We start from the raw sequence: 20,184 nt of genomic DNA, 5'->3' as shown, positions 1-20,184 counted from the left end.
TATATATATATATATATATATATATATATATATATATATATATATATATATATATATATATATATATATATATATATTACTTTCAGTTACATCCAAATGTCTGGACGTTTAATAAAAAGCAAATAAACAAGATATAATTTGGCACAATTAAAATAGCTTTACTTTTACTGCTCTATTTAGAATTTTACAAACAATAATATTCCCCATTATTGCAACGCATCAAAAGACAGAAAACATAAAGTTGTCTCCAGTTTATGGAGTTCCTTTCACTGATGCAAAAAATATTTCTCTCCCTCAGAGCCAACTCATTCCTCCACCAATTTGAAAGAATCCCTCCAAACAACAGACGTTAACGGAGGTTTCTTTTGTGGCGAACTCGCGAGTAAGCCTATATCGAGCAACGTGAAAATGCAGTTTAAAGTTCAAAAGGTGTCTGCTGATGGATTAATGTGGCAGAAAAGTTGTTACGGTTGATCAAATGTAACCAAGGGATGTTATATTCTTCCCATGGTTGATAACTCAAAGCACGTTGCTGGGTTCTGGTCCTTTATCTGGTTTCTGACCTCAAAATTTAAGCTAAATTTGGAACAATCACATGACCTGGAAAGATCTGGAATTATTATTATTATTATTTTTTTTTTCCTATGTCAGGTCAGCCAATTATATTTAACTCAAAGAAAGGCTGGAAGCATGTGGCTGAAAACTGAACAGTGGAAAAGATCACAACAAAGATACATTTGTCTTATTATTGTCAAGGCAAATATGTCTCTGGTCATATTTGAGTCTGTCTTTTACTCCCAAACTCCGAAAGTTCCACATTCAGGCCCAAACACTGGACTTCCTGAATGTCTTTCCTGTGGCTATTTCAGGTGGTGGTCAGTTCCTTTATTCAGCACAGAAATATGCATTGAAAATGCAACTCTTTAACTTGCATATCTTGTCTAAATTGAGTCTAAACAAATACTATGAAGCTAAAGAATAGACAACGATAGACGCAGGTGTTCAAGAAGATGCCTACAGGTCTACATATCGAGGTCGATCAAATAACTAAATTTTGACTTCTTAAATCAAAATGCATCGCTTTATCATGTTTTTGTCCAAATTTTAGCCTCAGAACCTCCAAGATTCCTTCTTAAATTTAGAGCAATTGCTCCAAACAATGGACGTCTACTTTAAGATGCATAAAGATGTCAAGATGTCAAAGAAGTTGTTGATGCGATTGATGTAATGGCCTAACCAGCAGTCGACAAGTCCTTGTCTTTATTTAGCTGTAATCAGGCTATAAAAGCTAAGACGACATCATTATCCCCCAAAGAAAACGTTACCTCCCATGTTTACGTTGCTAAAAAGGCGAATTGTTGTGTTTTGAAGTCTAAACGTGACTAAGAACTTGTGAACCTTGATAAACTGGGAGCATAGTCTAACCTTGTGTATGTCGTGAACGTGTTAACGCCTGACTTTCACCTTCAAAAGCTGAAGATTTTAAAAGAAACATGAAACACTTTCTCCTAGAACTCCCATCAAAATATTTCTTTGGAGCAATTATTTGATAAACTCGCTGATCAGTATAGAGCTCCCGTTCAAACTTAGTTCACACGCTGACATTGAAACTCATACCATGAGCATAGAACAGACAACGCTGCCTTGTGTTTAAACACTAAAAAAAATGAAAAATGAAATCCGGACATCTCTTCGCCTTTTCAGACGGAAGGCAACGTTTGTTTTTTTTTATACGTCTTTTCAACCTAAGGCTTCCCTCCATCCTCTCCGTCCCTCTTGTCTGTTTGACGTCTGCTCCCCCGTGTTCGCCTCATGCGAGACGAATCTGTTGACAACAAGGTCGGCCTGCAGACCAAACTTTACTCCTACTTCCCCTCCGCCCCCCTCCGTCCCACATCATCCCCTCGGAAGGATATGTCCATGAGGGTGTTATTATCTGGTATTAATAGATGCAGCCCCGGGAAGACAAAATCAGCTATTGATAATTGCAAGGAGTCCACGGCAGCCATACTGTATCGATCGGCATGTCCTCCACTCCCCCTGGTACCGGGAGATAAGGAGACACACTCTTTAGAGCAATATAATTTCTTTTGACCTATCTGCTTGCTACAGACTTATGATGAATAGCCACAGTGGCCGGAGTCTTTTATCACCAAAGTTACCCCCCTTGATATAATATTGATTCTTTATAACTAGCTCACCGCACAAAAATCAAACTGTCCACTTGGCCATCATCATCATCAATATCATCACAAAGGCAGCAGAATGAAGATCCCCCCCCCCCCCCATCACCGCCCCATGCCTCAGAGAGGGAGAGCCCTTACAATCCCCTCCGTATAGGCTTAATCTTTTATTTTGCTGATGATGAAAGGGAACGTGAGGGAAAGGAAGTAAGGTGCCATTTAAGTCCAGGTGCCACTTTAATTCGGGGTGGACATAGGAGGAGGGGCTTAGAGGGGGAGATCCAAAAAGTCCAGGGAAAATCATTAGGATAGGGTTTTATCCTGTTTGGGATGTAATGAACTCACAGACGCTATAAAAAGGTTTTCATAGGCTACGTAAGTTTAGGGAGGAAAATTCCAGAAGTTTTAATGACATTTTCAAACATTTTATATGAGTAAGAATCTTACCCTCAAATGTTGATTAGAAATTAACTAAAAATGTCGCATCAGTCCACTGTTATTATTACACCGCCTGTAACAGAAACATGTTTGTACGGCTTTTGTTTTGAATGAATTGATCTACTTGTTAAAAACAAAACAACCTACTAATAAAGTTGTTATTGAAAAAAGTTCCCATTTAGCAACGATGCCAATGGTATTAGGAGGTCCAGGTTCTTAATTCTGATAGTTACTGTGAACGGATGGCATATGTTCACACAACTTATATATATAAACATTCACATTCCACCTTATAAAGGCAAATTTTAACCAAAAGTGTTGTGGGACATGATCTCCAAATGTTAAAATGCCACAATATTTTTAGTCAAAGCTGATTTGGTCTGACAAAATACACATTACGGTATTATTTTCAGATGTGGTTTAAGTTAGACACTAGTTTTATGTATGTTGGAGGCTCTTATTTTGAAGTGGAAGAGGAAGTAGTTATTGAATTGGTTTGTTGTGTTGACTAAGTGGAGCTGGCAGACAACACTTGCTTAGGAGTTGAAGACGCATCGTCTCTTTGAATTAATTTATCTGCCCGCATTTTGGGAACAAGACAGGATAAGGAAACACTAACAGGCAGGACACAAAAGATCTGTAAGGACTGTAAACAAACACATAGACGGCTAACTTTTAGCCGCCAAGCACAAATAGGTAGCGCTTAGCTTAACCTATTTTTCTTAAGGGGCTGTGAAAAATGTGCAACTATTGCCCCCCCATCAGTGCTACACTAAATGGCTGTTTCACAATTTTTATAGTGTCTGTATTACATGTAATATTTATCTAGAAGGATAATTCTACACTGAAAAGTCAATCTTTAAAAGAGTTTGAGATTTTAAAACCTGTGTCCTCTGTGTGAAAATGTGCAAAAAGAAGATTTTTCAATTGTATTTCAACCATGACGACAACCAGCAGCAGACATTCAACTACCCTGAGACCAGTCTAACCAGAACTGGAGTTCTTTAAACAATTGATTGAGCCCTGTACTGATGGAAACAAATAATAATTATATATATTTTTTTGCCTCTAAATATTGGAAAAGCCATTTTGTTTTTATGGACCCAAAGTGATGCCTCTATTTCAGCAACATTTCATAACTTCATCAAATATCATGTTTTACATAGGATGATAAAATGATCCAAAAAAATCTTAACAGTTAAAATTTAAGTAATTGTATTAACTACGTGCCTCTTAAAAGTGAGTTGGAATCTACGTTGTTTAATTTAACATGTTTATTCCCCCCCAAAAAAATATTATTGAGATCTAATCCAAATAAAAATCGTAAAATATAAAACTTTTTTCTTTTTTTTTTTTGCTTTCAGCGGTGAAAATCTGTCGCCGCTAATGATGAATTACAATTAGACTCGTGCATTTCCGACGCCGACAGCAGAAGGGAAAGCAAAAACTAAAACCTTGTTTAATGATGCTGTCGGTACCGGATGCGGCTCACTGTTTTGGCTGCCCCACCGAGGCCACTCACTCTTCCAACGAGAGAGTCACCAAACGCTGCTGCTGCTGGAGGAGAAGGGAAGAGGAGGAGGAGGAGGAGGAAGAGGAGGTGGTGAAGGGAGCGGGGGGCGAGGGGCGGGGGGGGGGGGGGGTAGGCAGGGAGGGTGGGAGAGAAGAGGAACGCGTAATCTCCCAAACATCCGTTGTTAACCACTTCACCCCCTCTGGATCCGTGCGGCAAGGTAAGAAAAAAGCCTGCGCGGCTTGGCCCTCTCTGCATCGTAAAGTGCACAGGCAGGCGGGTGTAGCAGCTCCTCTCCTCTCCTCTGCTCTCCGGGGCTGAGGCTGAGGCTGAGGCTGGCTTCCACTGCGGATAGAGAGCGGATGGAGGCCGGGCACGGAGCAGGACACCAAGAGGGTAATTTAACTTTTACATTCCTTACTTTTCTTTTTTGTTCTCCCTCTCTCTCTCTCTCTCTCTCTCTCTCTCTCACTGTCGCTGTGTACAGTTAGGGGAGTTGGCGTGTGTGTGTGTGTGTGTGTGTGTGGGTGTGTGTGTGTGGAGGGGGTGTTCAATATTTACCACACGGAGCCATCCATCGCTGGGACATGATATTACACGCGTGTTCCGGGGAGTGGGGAAGCATTTCATATGCCCGCTGAAGTTGCGCAGCATGAGAAAAAAGAAAAAGAAAAAAAAAAAAAGTGAGGATTGGGTAAGCGACCAATCAGGGGTCTTTGCGGCGCCGCAACCGACGCGCTTACAGGCACAACCGCGCGCTTGCGCGCACACGCAAACACGCGCCGCGCGGGCTACTGTAGCAGCCAACGGCGCACACCCCGGAGCACCATCTGCACCAATCAGACAGCTGGGAACCCCCACCTCATATTAATATGATCATCTCTGAAGACAAATTTTGTCATCATATAGTTATTAGTTATTGCGCGTCTATCGTCACATTGCTTCTTAACGCCAATTCTGAACTATTTCTAGTAACACAACTCAGACTTGCAGATTATAATAATATCAGGTCCTATAACTTGAAGGGTTGTCATTTTCTGCAAGGGTCAATGTAATTTTAATAAAAGCACATTTATGCTAATTCATAAAATGTTTATGTTATTTGCATTTTGAAACAAGTTATAGTCTAGGTTGTTTCGGTGTGTGGAGATATTACAACTGCCCCAGCTGATACACACCTTCAGGTATTAAAATAACTTTAATTGGTTGAAGTATTTACTGAAAATGTCCAGACATTTTACAGTTACCGTGCACAAACGGACTGACAAATATTTACTGGAAAAACCTGAGAAGTCCTGTCAAAATCGGAAAAATTGGTCTAATACATGTGTCAGCATTTATTCTTAGGAGAGTTGGATTTCAGTCCAACGTTCTGGCTCGCTTCGAAATAAAATTAGGGGGGGAAGTTAACTTTAAAGAACTGTACAGTTTCAACATTTCACTTGAAGTCAGGGTAGCCCAAGGAGAGTTTGTGGATTTCATTTTCACACTAATGAACTTTAGCAGTTGAACTGTGGGAATGTGCAAGAGAAATCGCAAACTGTACTGTGTGAAAAGCTTTTACTTTGGGCTGATGTGGGTGAACTTGCAGCCTGATCCTGCCTGCGTTCATTTAACATGACAGCGTTGGGTTTTGGGAGTAACCCAACACACTCTGTTGGGTTTTTAACCAAAAAAAAAAGAGGAAAAAAAGTGTTAAAGTTTATAATGTTAAGGATAAGGAAAGGGGTTGTTAATAATAATAATAATAATAATAATAATAATAATAACCACAAAAAATATATTTTACATATATTGCATTAAAAATGATCAGGTTTTTTTTTTAATTGAACAATTTCACAGTGTTAAAATGTATAACTTTTAATGTGATAATTCGTCTTCATGTGGAAAATAATGCCTGAGATCCCTGTACTTTGCAGGTGAAGAGTTAAAAATACATAAGCAAAACTTCTTCCTCTGGTATTTAACAGAAGCATTTTTCATTGTGTTTTTTTATTTATTTATACAGGACTGAGATTTTTGTCAAGGAAGTCCAAGGGGATTTAAAAAAAATAAAATAAAAATGAATATGTCAAAAACTTTGCTTTACAAAATGCTGTATAAATAAAATTGAGATGACTGATCAGCACTGTATAGCAAGGTCGCCAAAGAGAGTTGAAAAGATTGTTGCTACAAGTAATTTTTGGGTCAAACTAAATGAGTTTAGATCACACTCCACGTTTAATTACATTTGTACACAGGATTTATGAACACATTTTTGGTCAAAGTATGATTTTGTTTTTAAATTATGGTAATGCATTTTTTTATGAGTCTGATCTTTTTTAACATTTTTACCCAATAATAATAATAATAATTTTTTTTATTAAAACAAGCAAAGTAGTTTACTTCCTTAATCTTTGGAGTTGTGGTTACGGGCCACACAAACTCATTCCTCAGGACCATAAATGGCCCAAGAGCCACACTTTGGACATCTCTGCAAATAGCTCGTGCTAGCTAACCTTGGCAGCTTTTCCTAATTGAAATGAAGAAAAATCATTTCTTCATTTTAGAAGAAATGACTTTTACATCACACACATTTACATTATTAAAAGCATAGTTTTAATTTAAATGGCTTCTATTCTTTTATCTAAACAACAAACTGGGCCACATTTTTGTGACTCATTATTTGGGTAAATAATAAGAGTAATTAACATTTTGGATAAAAAAAATAAAATAACAAAGCTGCCTGACCGAACAACGCACTGTGCATCTTTTTATTTCCAGACGGTTTGTAGCGTTGCACTCTGCCACACATCTCTTAGTTAACTATGTAAGACACACACAATCTGATACATAATTGTGGACATCATGAATTAGTAATGGCTATTGTAGCTGGGGCTCCACTAAGTGGCAAGTGGCTGTGAGCCTGCACTGAACGTGGAGTGTTTTTACTCTCCCTCAGATCACAGACTCAGCATCTACTGCCTCCATTCTGAGAGCCTAACCAGAAATTATATTATTTACCATATCAGGCCCCCGTTGCTTATCTCGCCTCGGCCGAGACGCCCGGAGATAAAAAGCGGCTGTACCTGAGATGAGTCAAATTTGATCCGACTGGCCCGATCGGGAATAAGCGAAATGAATTGAATCAAGCCATTTCCGCTGCTACTGTAATTAAATTAGTCGCCGGGGCGTAATTGGACATCGAGTTGGCACTTCAGACGGAGACGACACAACGCTCACTCCTGCCACCGAACGGCAATGTGTCAAATTTAGAGGGAGAGGCAGAGCGGTAGATGATGGCTGACACAGCGATGAGTCTGCCGCTTCAGTGGAGGTTTTCTGAAAATGAACCGGATTCACATATGATTTATAAATGAATGCGCACACATACACACAAAAAAAAAATCAATGCAATAAACTGTTGAATTTTGTACCCGGAGAATATTTAGTAATTCATTGTACAATCTCTTAAATGTGAACAGCCTTGGCTTGTTTTAAGATCCACTGGCTGATTATGTCATTAGGAAGTGCAGAAAAATATGTATTGTTTACTTTTTCTTAAGTCTCTATAGTTGGTGTTTAAGTTTAGTCAATAATGTGTTTCAATAACGCGTCATTACCTTGTGATGCTTTAAAATTCCTCGTCGATCTTCTCCAGTTTTGACACAAAAATGCCCGCTGGTGAACTTCCCTACCAGGGCCACCAGCTAGTTTTATATATACACATATATATAATATAAAGTGTGCTAGAGTTATGCCTTTATTTTCTGTATCAAACCCTGCAGAAATCCTCACATTTTACAGTTTGTTGATTTTAAACGCAAAGTAATCTCCACGCGGCCACAATTCTCCTAAAGTGAAAGTAGAATCAAAGTTGCCTGAGTTGAAACTTGTTGGACGCGCATTACTGTAGGAAGGTTATCACTCTGACATTTTTAAGCTGCAGGTCCTGCATCAAACATCCCTGGTGTAAACCAGACCAAACACTCAGGGGAAGAGGTTTTATGGCACCAAGACGTTGGCCATTTCAGCCTCGAATGCGGCTTCCAAGAACAATGAGCAGAAAGGAGCTAAAGCCGCAATGATGACACTTAATCTCACTGGAATTCCTCGTCAGGTTTGACCTTGGGACTCGACAAGTGACTAATAATAAGTGCGTGTGTTTGCGCGAGGGGAGAAGGTGTCTCTATCTACAGTGTTGTGAACGCAATGTGGTGTTTTTTTTTTGTTTGTTTTTTTTTTACAAGTTTAATTGCACAAAATGATACAAAAATTCCATAAAAACCCATTCCCAGGACGGGTTTTAAAATAGCAGCCGTCGCAACATTTTCTCGCGCTTTTCACTGCCAGGCCGGAGGAGCTGGAGTTGTGCACCCAGATGTGCTTCTGGAAGTGGAGGTGGAGGAGAAGGAGGGCAGCAGCCAGTCGAACTGGTGTGTGGCGCAGGGATGTGGGTGTGTGTGTGTGTGTGTGTGGGGGGGGGGGGGGGGTGCTACAGTGTCTGCTCAATAGAGGCTCTTTGAATTTTTAAACAGCATCGGTTACCTCATACCGTCATTGTTTTGGCACCGTTTGCCATGCTTAATCCTGGTAAGTGCACATCTACCCTGTCTGACAGTGTGGACGTACAGCTGTGCGCTGGTGGCTGTGTGTGCCACGCTGCGGCGCGACCTCATGCTGATGAGGGCGACTGTAAATGAAAATATGGAGCAACATTTTTGCATCCTTTGCAGTCATACACTTGCTTATCGACAGTGTGTGTGTGTTCGTCTAAGGGGAATTTAAATGCAATTTGGAGAGGAGTTGATTTGATGAAATTAAATGAATTTAACGTCACCTTATGAGTAACTCACAGTGAAATCTGATGTTTCTCTGGAATTATTTGACAAATGAGTGGAAGTGTTTGCATCGATAGAGCAGAAAGCTGGGGAGAGCGGTATTGGACATAAATTTGAATGCAACTTTAGATGGAAATAGATCTTAAAGTTTGTAGAAACGGTGTGAAGAGTTTCTGACAATGTTGGGTAAAAGACAAAAAAAAGATTCTCCGCTCTTTATTGACCTTTCAGCTCCCCTCACTGTCCTCTGCAGGGCCTTCTCACCTCCTGTTTTCATTCTGCAAATTGGGAGACACTGTTCACGTTATCACAGAAAGTGCGGTCTAGTCTGACCACGTTTGAGAATTACAAGTTAACTTGAGTCACAAAAAGCAGACCAAAAACAAACAAAAAAAATATAGACACAAAAAAATATTAAAGTCCTGTTAGTTTTCCATTTGAGTAGCCAAGTTAAAATGTGTTTGCATTTCTCTCCTGAGATGTTTTTTGCGTGTGTGTGCGTGTGTGTGTGTGTGTTTGTTTCAGCTGTACATACTAGCTCCAGGAATACAGTACAGTGCAACCAATAAAAGGTCTGCTTTAAAAGGCCTGCAAGCTGTAAAAACAGCAAACAGAGTTAAAGCTTCACCTGACTGCAAAAAAAGAAAAAACACACACACAGCAAAGGTAGGGGACATATGAGAACTATGTTTTTGTTTTGCAATACATTTTTTTTTATTTTTTTATTTTTTATAAATTCTGATTTAATACAGGTTTATTCGCAGGTATATCATTATTGACCTGTAAGGATATTTTGAAATGAAGAAGCTATGCATCTTGTGAAGATGGACGTTATTTGAATGTGTTTTAAATGTTTAAATGCAAAAGTTAGGAGTGCTGTATTGTAATACTCATAAACAAGGGTTATTGAGGCATGAACAAATATTTGGCAAAAGCAAAACATGTTTGGTTTGAAGATGATACCTCTGCTTAAACTGATATAGATAAAAAAATATCTAGTCTGAGATCTGGATATAACGGGCATTCATCTACTTTGAATAATTAATTGAGCGTACTGTACTGTTTGATAAGTAGGATGGATTCAAATGTATGTGTGATTGAACTGAAAAGATTTTATTTTTCGCAAAGCGCCTTTAGACGACTTTTGTTGTGAGCGGGCGCAGAACTGGACTGAATTATATCAGACACTTATAAGTTGGAGTTTTATATTAATTTGACTTTTAAACTTAAGCTTAAAAGCTTAAAACTGATAAACAGGAAGAAAAAAAAAGGAAGTTGGTCTTCCAGACAGAAAATAAAAGCATTTAGGGAACAGGTTGGTGTTTCTGAGTGACCAAGCTGATTGAGATGAACAAATGAAAAACCTTGCTGAGTTTACTGTACTGGATGCTATGGCGTGTTAGCAGGCGTGTAGCTCTTCTCTTGCCCTGCCTTGCTTCCGTCTCCATGGGGGAGAAATATTTGTACAGGGAATCCTTTTTTTCTCTCTCTAGCTTCTCTAGTCATCCCTCTTCGTCCCCCGGACTGACTTTATTTATGGCTACCGGCTAATGAGCTATACGCCGTTTTGTAGCGAGCGACAGCGTGTGTAAACATTTAGATTTTACCCCCTCGACTACAAGAAGCGGTCCAGCGAATTAAACGGCGCAAAGCGAAATGAAATCGCAGAGCAAACCACAACACCTGATCAAACACAAGGTTACCCAGGCTGTGTTTTTGTGTTCTGCTGTGTTAACGCCCCGTGCTGCTATCAGTCTGCCATGTGTTTTGGAGGGCTGCCAGGCAGGCGGAGGAAGAGCACCTATTTGGTGGAGAGGTAATTGCTACACAGCATAGCCTCTGATTGCCAGGAGCCTTCGCCGGGGAACATCCTCGGCTCCCCTTTTCGCTCGCTCCGGCGGCCCTGATTACAAATCATCTTATTGATTTGACGAGCGCAAGATGCTTTGCTAATAACTGCTCTCATGCCATCTGTTAATCTTTTGTTGTGATTAAAAAGGTAATCCCAGTAGCCATTATTCCCGGTGACAAGTGCCGCCCGGGAGAGAGAACGCGCTTCTGTTCTGACAGGGGCCAGAAAGGAGTGAAAGGGGAAGTCAAGGGGGCGAGGGGGGAGGGAAGGATGGGGAGGGAAGGGGGAGTTCCAAGGATATCAGTGATCTCTGAACGCGATTGAGAAATCTGGTCAATCCTTAACACGACATACAAAAGAAAGAAAGAAAGAAAAAAAGAGAATTACATCCCTGCTAGAAAAAAAAACCAATACCCTGTATAATCACGCAAAATGATTTTTCTTAAATATGATAATAAATCACAGGCCAAATCAATAGCCTGCAGACCAACTGCTGTGCCCTGATAAGGCATCAATCAATATTTAGTATTTAGATTTTAATTAATACCTCGGCCGGGGGCCCGTGGCCCTCTAACACTGGGAGAATTATGTTCTGTGATAAAAATGGATCAAAATAAAGCAAGTGACAAAAAAAGCAGGCCCGTTAACACTCTAAGCTGTTACTCATTTCTGCTATTGATCAGTCCGTTGTTTAGCTGTGATTGAGGACCCTTTAAAAATCAACCCGGTGTGCGTTTGCGTGCGCACACGCCTGCATGCGTGTGCCTGCGTGTGTGAGAGAGTTTATGCATTGCACAGGGGAGGTATGGATGTGTGCGTTCACATGGCAACAAACCCAATGATCACGGTCGGTACAGGAGCCCGAGGTAAGCTTCAGGAGTACCTGCTGCAGACAGAGCAGGCAGACAATCTCTACCTGACACCATGTGTTGGATTAGAGGTGGAGCGAATGGGGCGGGGGAAGCGAAGAGGGAGATGGGCCCAGATCCATTTCACGGCGAAACGCAACCAAGACGACATGTGGGCCAGCCGAACTCTCTCAACGCTACATTTAGTAATCCCAATCTTCATAGTTGTGGTCACCTAATGGTCGCGCGGACCGGTTTACAAAACAGTTTAATAGCTGCTTCCCTGAAATGCTCCCCAGCATACAGGAAAGGATCTCCAACTAATTTCATGTTGTGCAAAAATAACGGAAATACTCCGGCTAATGGTGTCGGAGGGATGCATTTAGGGTAACCGGTGGGATGTATCTGTTTGTTGTGCACAAAATAACCGAGGAGAAAATGTGAAGTATAAACACATAGAGCAGATGAACTCCAGATTTTACTGCCCTGAGCTAATTGTTACATGAAGTAGACTTCGCTTTCAATATGGAGTCACAGTCGTGTTTTTGTTAGAATTTCTGTGAGATGCCCTGCAAATAATCAGCGACGTCATGTCAATGGATGTACAGAACATCTGAAAATGAGGTATTTTTTTTTTACCTCGGAAATGACTAAATCTACAGTTTCGCGCTGTACGTTACTTCAACAGCAACAGCGTTTGATCAGTTTACTGTTAAAACTGCAAAAAGAAAAAAAAAACCTGTTTACAGGGTAAACAACTAGTACTTTCTTCCAAATGCTGTAATTATGGGATTGGAGTTGAAGTACCTGAAAACCCATTGATGGAACTGCACCTCAGATACATTTATAATGCACTATGAAAACTGGAGGATGTTAAATATTGTAGAACAGATGAATACAACAGATCAGGAGGAAAAGCTCCCAAAAAATCCACTTAAACAGTACATTACATATCAAAATAAAGCAGTGGCAATTACTTCCCCCCCCCCTTCTGTTAATATTACTGTGATTTAAATTAATTATAGAATTTGTTGACCTTCAGTGACGCCATGTAAACTGGTTGTACAGTACCAATTTTAAGTTGAATTCAGTTTTGTTTTCAGTTCAAATACACACGCTCACGTTTAACACAGTAAACGTGGGTGAAAAGCTGCAGGTCGAAGCTTTGTCTTGTTCTACCTCCACGTCATTCATGTCAAGCATGTTTCACACTCCAGTGAGTTGAAGCGCAAGTACACACAATCTGAAAAAATAAATAAATACAAATAAAAAATATGATGAAAGAGCATCAAACCCTTCTGTTCTCATACCCGCTCCTGAGAACGTGGTAACTTTACTGTGAAAACCACTAAATGCACCGGGACACCGTGTACTTTGCTTTGACAGTAAAAAATAAAAAAATCTGTTGTAAATAGAGTAATTTTACAGCTAAAACAGCACAAACAGTTTTCGGTGCTTCCAAAAATAACCGTTTCTTAACGTTTGTTGAAAACTTTCAACATGATTTATCTGGAAGTGGTTTGCTTCGTGTTCGACAGATCCACTGAAATTACTGGATCTCAAACGTGTCATGGAGGTAAGACTCAATTTTTAATAATACAACAAATGCACAAAATATTTAGTGAACTTTATCTCAAAACGGCTTTTTTTTACTGATTAGTTGATATTACTGTGACTGAATTCATACTATTTTAGAATGTTTCCAGAATACTTATATATAACTCTACAGTAATATTGTGTAAACAAACACTACATAACTGCAAGAATCACTGTACCTTTACTGTAAAAAACAAACTCCACATTGAAAAAAAACCATATTCCTACACCTTTAGAGATGCTTTATAATTTCTGTTAATACAACATGAATTTACATTGTGTGTTAAAAAAAAAAAACACTCAAAGCGTTGAAATGTTATCCAGTGGGTCCATGAGGAACTCATGACAATTAAGGGTTCAAATGACCTGCACCAAGTATGAAACCGTTGAAAAATCTTTTGACTCATTTGAGTGACATTCAGCTGACAGCTACACAAAATTTCAGGTAGGGTTTGACCGGCGGGATTTGTATCGTTAATAACTCAGTAAGACAATTTGACAAATTGGATTCAGTGTTAATCTGCTCAACTGGTGCATCTGACTCATAATCTTCAAACGTGCGACATCCACCGCTCAATTAACCTAAAAAAAAACATCAGTTCGTTCAGTTTTTCTTGTACAACTCATGTGCAAAAATACCAGCGTGAATATCTACTGTCGACATGAGCTGTACAGTCATTTCGTCGCCTGTCGGGAAACACCGTCCCGTGTCTGGCTTGACCGAGGGTGTGGCGTTGCAAGATTAGTTGAAGACGAGCGTGGAAAGCTGCGCGGCCCCCTGTTTTTTTTTGTTTTTTTTCTTTTTGTGTTTTTGGCAGAGGGCCTGGAAGGTCCCCCTGTTCTCCTTGATGTGAGCTAACCAGACATGTGCGTGTTGCTCGGGGTTTGCGGCTGGATTTAAGTGTCTCAAGGCTGTCTGCTGTCTAACTTAGGTCAACAGGATATTAGGTCGCAGCCAGGCAGTGTCCAAGTGGATGGTGTTTCTTTTAAGCCGATTCCTAAGACACACGTCCAGTGTCGCCCAATGGCAGACGCACACACACACGCCCACGGGACGGCGTCTGCACAAACATGCGACGGATGTCAGCTTAATCAAGCTTGGTGTCAGCCGAGGCGCTATCGCACGCAGCGCTATCATGTATCGACATCATTTCTTTGCTGCAGCACAGTACAATTAATTATTTTTATTTGAAGTTTAAAAAAATGCTTGAAAATATCAAATGTCAAAAGGAAAATTTGCCACACTCCTGCAGTCAGTACCGGTTTGACTTCGCCAATTGGCCTGCCAAGTGGTAAGACAAGACGAATATGTTTTTACTCAACGGAGAGAAGCCATCAAACTGCAGTTATCAGGGTTGAGCTTAACCGTGTGATAAAGTTCACACACCATGAGTCTAAACAGGATTTGACGATCCCTATTAATCCCTTCTTACTGTTAGATGGACAAGGTGCCAAGGGGGCAGTGTGTGTGTGTGTGCGTGTGCGTGTGTGTGTGGGTGTGTGGGGCCAAGCATAAGCGGAGTGAGTCAGCTGCTGCTGGAATTACTGTAATTAAATTAGCGTATCTGTGACAGCGCTCCGTTTCAAACCACAGATTAAATCTGTTTTTTAAGAGAAAAATAAAAACTCAGATGGTTGCAAAGTCGGGTGCTCAGCATCAAACAAGATCCTAAAACTGCTTTTCAACTGAGCATTAAAGTGAACATATGAGAACTTATAAAGCCTAATCATAAGTTAAAAATAGGAATCCTCAACATTAGGCGTAAAATAACATACAAAAGAAATCCAAACGCTTGGTATATCAATATATACAGTATATATACATTATATATATATATATATATATATATATATATATATATATATATATATATATATATATATATATATATATATATATATATATATATAGGGTTAGCAACTTTTCCTAATATGCAGATAATATTTCTATTGTTGTTATAGAGGGCATGGTTTGATCTGGATGCAGTGCTGTGTTTCTGCAAACAGACTGCCTCACTTTGTAGATTACAACATGCTCTTGTCTAAACAGGTATTACGTCCTGTAAAATATTATAATTTGAAAAGTTTTTTATCTTTATGTTGTCTGTATTAAGTGAATATCCACTCAGATTTTTGCACTGTTTGGTGAATAATCCTCCAGCATTAGTTGTAAACCCATAGCTGACTTGCTAACTTGCATTAAGAGCCATAAAAGACAATGTGAATTAAATAAAGCTTCCCTGTACATCAGGATAAAAAGGTATACTGTCACAGAATTGCTAAAATACAAAGAAATTCTACATATTGGTTATGATTAACTTTCTTTCTCTCCACCTCTGTTTTTGACTATTAGCATGTCTGCCACTAAAATTACACGCCAACTCATATTCAATGTGGGTGATAAATGTCTGCAACAGGTCAAATGTTATTTGACTGAATAATTTGTAATAATATCACACCAAATATTGCATCCAATCCATTAATGCATTTCATACCATTGATATTTTGATCCTAAATTCCAATTTTACGAATTATGCAGGATATCCAGTTCTTACGGTGTCATGGTGAACCTGTGGCCGTTTCCTGCAGTCAGTGGGCAACAGGCTGGGTATACCAGTCAGTCACAGGGCTTACTGACATCCACATGCATAAAGAAAACATACATTTACATTAAAAGTGACACAATTTCTATCCCTAGTCATCACTACAGGCCTGTTTTCTATGGAGACGTCGCTTCAGTATGAAGAACATCCTGCTTCTGACCTTCTGTCTAACTTTAATCTTCTTATTATCATTATAATCGGCTAACAATCTGACCTTAATGGTTTTCAGGATTACAAAGTTATTTGAAGTGTGTTAATTGACATAAGCTTGGGCTTGACATAAGCTCAGAGATCCCTTTTTGTTTATAAAATGTCTTACATTCGTGCTGCCTGGAATCTTTTATCAACACATGTAAAAAATAATCACTTCTTTAGCCTCTTTCATTCCTTAGGATAAAGCTGGAAATGTAAATGTATGTTGCGCAAGCCTTAGTTGATGTGCAAGTTCAAGAGAGCAATAAAAAGTTACTTAAGTTTCAATGTAAAACAATTACAAGCAGGGACAGTTTATATCAACTGCGTTAAACGTCGCTGGTGTAAGTTCAGCCAGTTTTAGTTAAAAGCTAGCAAGCTAACCTTTACGACAAGCTGGACAATGCATGAGTTCAGCACTATAATGTTTAAGATACAGTCAGTTCGTGTTATTCAGCTGAGAGTCCGACTGTATTCTCGTTGAATTTCAATGTTTTTTCAGATTTTTTTTGTCTTAAATTTGAGTCCACATACATTTTTGACTTGGTTATTGGTTCTTCATGAGGTCCTCAGTAGCTGCATTTCCATTGATGACATAATTACACAAATTGGAACTATGAAAATAAATTCACCTAATGGAAACACGGCAATTTTGAAAAAAATCTCACGTTTTTACGCCAGGATGAGGTGGTCTGTCCGGCTGTACCGAAATTAGGGTACTTTGCAAAACTGCAATGGGAACACTCAAATCACGTGATCAACAATCTGCTACTGTTGGCGGAAAAGACAACAGACAACAAAGACAACAGGACGTGGTAGGAGGATCACGGCATAGCGTGTTTTTTTTTTTTTTTTTTAATTATCGCGTGAACAAACTTATTCCCTTGATCTTTATCGCGAAATCGTCACAATTGCGAAATTTTGTTTATCCGACATTAGCGGAACATTGACAAAGTTCTGTGCACATTTGTGACGAAAACGTAGCGAGTGTTGGCATCCTAGCGTTACCACCGCTGTGGATCTAGTTTGGTAGAAAAATCCAGTGTGAGATTTTAACAAAAATATTTGTTTCAATGGATCCCAGTCAACTCAGTTTGAGTAAAGGTTTAGAGCAAAGGTAATTACCAAATCTATTTTAACAGAGAAGATTTCAAATACTTTAGCATTTCTCTTAAAAAATACAAATTTATCAAGAAGAAAGAGCTGCAGGCTGAGTCTTTCTGATACCCCACCTCTGCTCTGAAGCCTCGACAGTCTGTGGTCTTTTCCAATTAGTGCGTGCATAGAGGTAACCCAGACATGCACACGCCAACACATACTGTTTGAAACTTTAATTAATGTAGTTTGTGTTTATAAGGTTCGACTGATAGGATTAGGATTAGCAGAGGCGATGCAGAGAAATCACCTGGTGGTCAGAATTGTAGTTTTTATTAGACGGAAACTCAAAATGTCATTCTTTGACATACTAAGTGCTACCAAGCTAGCTGTTTTCAGTATCGGTGAAGTGTTTAAAACAAAGTCTGCAGAAAAATAGGGACGGATAAGGGCAGAACTGGAGAGATAGATCAGGTTCTAGTTTAACGTCATCTCCAGAATCGTTCAGGTTTTGCTTTAAAATAATTGGAAAACCCGGTTTTACAGTGACAATTGTCTCACATTTATAACATTGCCTCTGCTCCTAATGCAAATAATTAATGACCACTCAGGAAAAGCAGACTAAGAAATATTTGAACTTACTGGCAAAACTTTACAGGAGTTTAGAAATCAAAATGCTGATACAGTTAAGTGTTGGAATCAGAGTCGGTAGGTGGTGACAAACCAAAAAAAAAAAAAAAAAGCCCCGCCCCCCCGACAGAAACAGAGAACCAGTAAACTTTTCAAGACTGTGGCATCAAATTGATGTAATTTCCTGTTTCGGGTTGTAACATTCTTATCAGTCAACTTAAACCAAATTTGCTTTCTTGGGATTTCTGGACCGTTCTTCTCTTTACGTGGACTTGTGGTGGGCCATCTGTCTCAGACAAAAGCCAAAAGAGGTCGGCGAAGATATTTTATAATTCCAATAAAATTCATACAACCGTAAATACAAGCAGGATAGACAAAAGTGACACTAAAGCCTCGACTTTCATTGTAACATTTTAATTTAAACTGTACGTGGAATGGGGTGTGTAACAATTTTGCAGGCAAAAATGGTTTATAGAATGAGGTAAATGTGGTTTCTTTGTGCGTTAATGTTACTTGTGAAATCAGGCTGCATTTTCCTCATGTTTTTATCCCTCTTGAGTAGTCAGTGATTATTCTGGAAATGTATTGGTGATTTGGTTTGTATTGTTCTTGTGAAGTTTGAAGTAACACAGAGTGAAACGTCCAGGGAAATCACGCAAAGTAGATTTTTAATTATCAGCAGAAAAAAAAAATGCTTTCTGTAATAAAAAAAACACACCCAAAACTGTTCTATTTCCACATCATTTGCTTTAGGTTAACATGTTTAAATTGGCATATTGTTCAAATTTGACTGGATTGAAAAATTTAAAAATGAAAGTTTAAAAATCGTGCGTAATCTCACAAAGCGCACGCACCAAATTTTAACCGTATAATTTCTTTTCAAGCTCTGCATTGAGTAAAATGAAGAATAACAGCAATGCAAAAGCAATCAGGTGAAAAGATTGAAGCAAAGCTAAAGAAGAGAGCTGTGATGGTGGAGGACTGGGGGGCTTCGGGGACGGGTGGGGGTGTTGATGGACAGTTGTGGAGACAGGGTTGTTAGTTTATGTAGGCTGCAGGCTGAGTCGACTGGAAAATTTTGATCACTTTAATTTACTATATCCAGCGTTGCTTCTCTCCCTGTCCAGCACTTTTATCAAGTCCTGTAAGGCCGTATTGATTTTTTTATTTTCTGCCCAGGATAAGAAGACAGAGAGTTAGGGAGCTCTGGTGAATGGAGAACTTTCCTCAGATTGCTGCTATTCTCCAGCTTATTGCATCCTGTCGTTTGTAGTTTCAGATGATGTCCAGTACGCCACGGCTGCTCCAGCCAATAAACTAGGTGACTAACAATGGGAGAGGGCCAGGAATGAAGAGAGGGAGACAGGCCGGCCGGCCGGCCAGCCACACCACACACAGATAACACACAAGGTCGGAGGAGGACATTTTACAGCCAGAAGTTGCCGTGTCGAAAACCGGCAGGGGGTGGGAGGAGCCGCTTTCACAAGGTTGCGTTGAAATAATTGCACTTTGTGTCAAAATACTGTTTTCATTCTATTTTTTTTGACCCAATTAATGTATTTCTAGTAATCAGAGAGAATTTATTAATTCTTTTAGACGCGTTATATTTTTAAAATGCTTTAACTTTTTTACCTAAAACAAATTATTTTTCTCATTTTAAAGAAAAAAATTGTAAGTCAACCTGGAACTTTTGCGGCGCGGGTTCAGCTTGCTTAATTCCCTCTTCCCCCGCTAGTCTAATAACGGTGGATTGTGAATTTTGAGAATGCACTTTAACATTTTCTTTTGCACAGTCTTGTTGTTGCCTCACGTGTGCCTCCCTGAGTCAAACGAATCATCGCCTTTGCCCCTACAAAAATGCAATTAAAAAGTAGAGGTAACAGTTGTTTTTTTTCCCCCCCTTCACAGTGAAATGGGAGAACGGTTTTCTTGCTACTTTATTGTCCTTCTGATAATGTGGATATCAGACAAATTGTTGCGTAAAGTCTTTCTTTTGTTATATTTATTTTTGCGTTCTTACGGCAGGAAATTTGCATCTGTGAGTGTCCGTATGAGATATGTTTGGGTGTGTGGGGGTGGAGAGGAACGAGTGCGATTAGTGACAGTCTGATAAAAGATGTCTCCAAAACCCTAATTAAAATTGAATACCCCTGCAAATGCAAAGCAACATGCAATCTGCAGGTATTTCATTTAGAGCAACTGGCTCAGTGAGGGGCAGTTTTTTTTTTTATGTCTTCCCTCATTGCTACCAAATAGCTCTCCCTCTTCCGTTTTATTTCTTCACACCTCTACATCTGCTGCTGTCTTTGTCAAACCTCACAAGTTTGCCCTTCTCTTCCCCTCCACCCCTTCATGCCTCCTTGCTCGATGTCAGACATAAAGCCAAAATAAAATTAAAACAGAGGTATTCGCAG

The 20,184-nt window shown here is 39.5% G+C and overlaps 1 long non-coding RNA gene across 2 annotated transcripts in view; it reads left to right on the top strand.

The window, feature by feature from the left end:
- Nucleotides 1-4,295: 4,295 nt before the first annotated feature.
- LOC111608057 overlaps nucleotides 4,296-20,184 on the top strand; it is a 71,954-nt gene continuing 56,065 nt past the window's right edge. For both annotated transcript variants that reach the window (XR_002752514.1, XR_002752515.1), the window contains exon 1: nucleotides 4,296-4,530. This is a non-coding gene — a long non-coding RNA (uncharacterized LOC111608057). The remainder of the gene's footprint in view (nucleotides 4,531-20,184) is intronic.

The sequence above is a fragment of the Xiphophorus maculatus genome, chromosome 3 (genome assembly GCF_002775205.1).
Source record: "Xiphophorus maculatus strain JP 163 A chromosome 3, X_maculatus-5.0-male, whole genome shotgun sequence".
Classification (NCBI taxonomy): Eukaryota; Metazoa; Chordata; class Actinopteri; order Cyprinodontiformes; family Poeciliidae; genus Xiphophorus; species Xiphophorus maculatus.
This window is presented reverse-complemented; position numbering and strand designations above follow the sequence as displayed.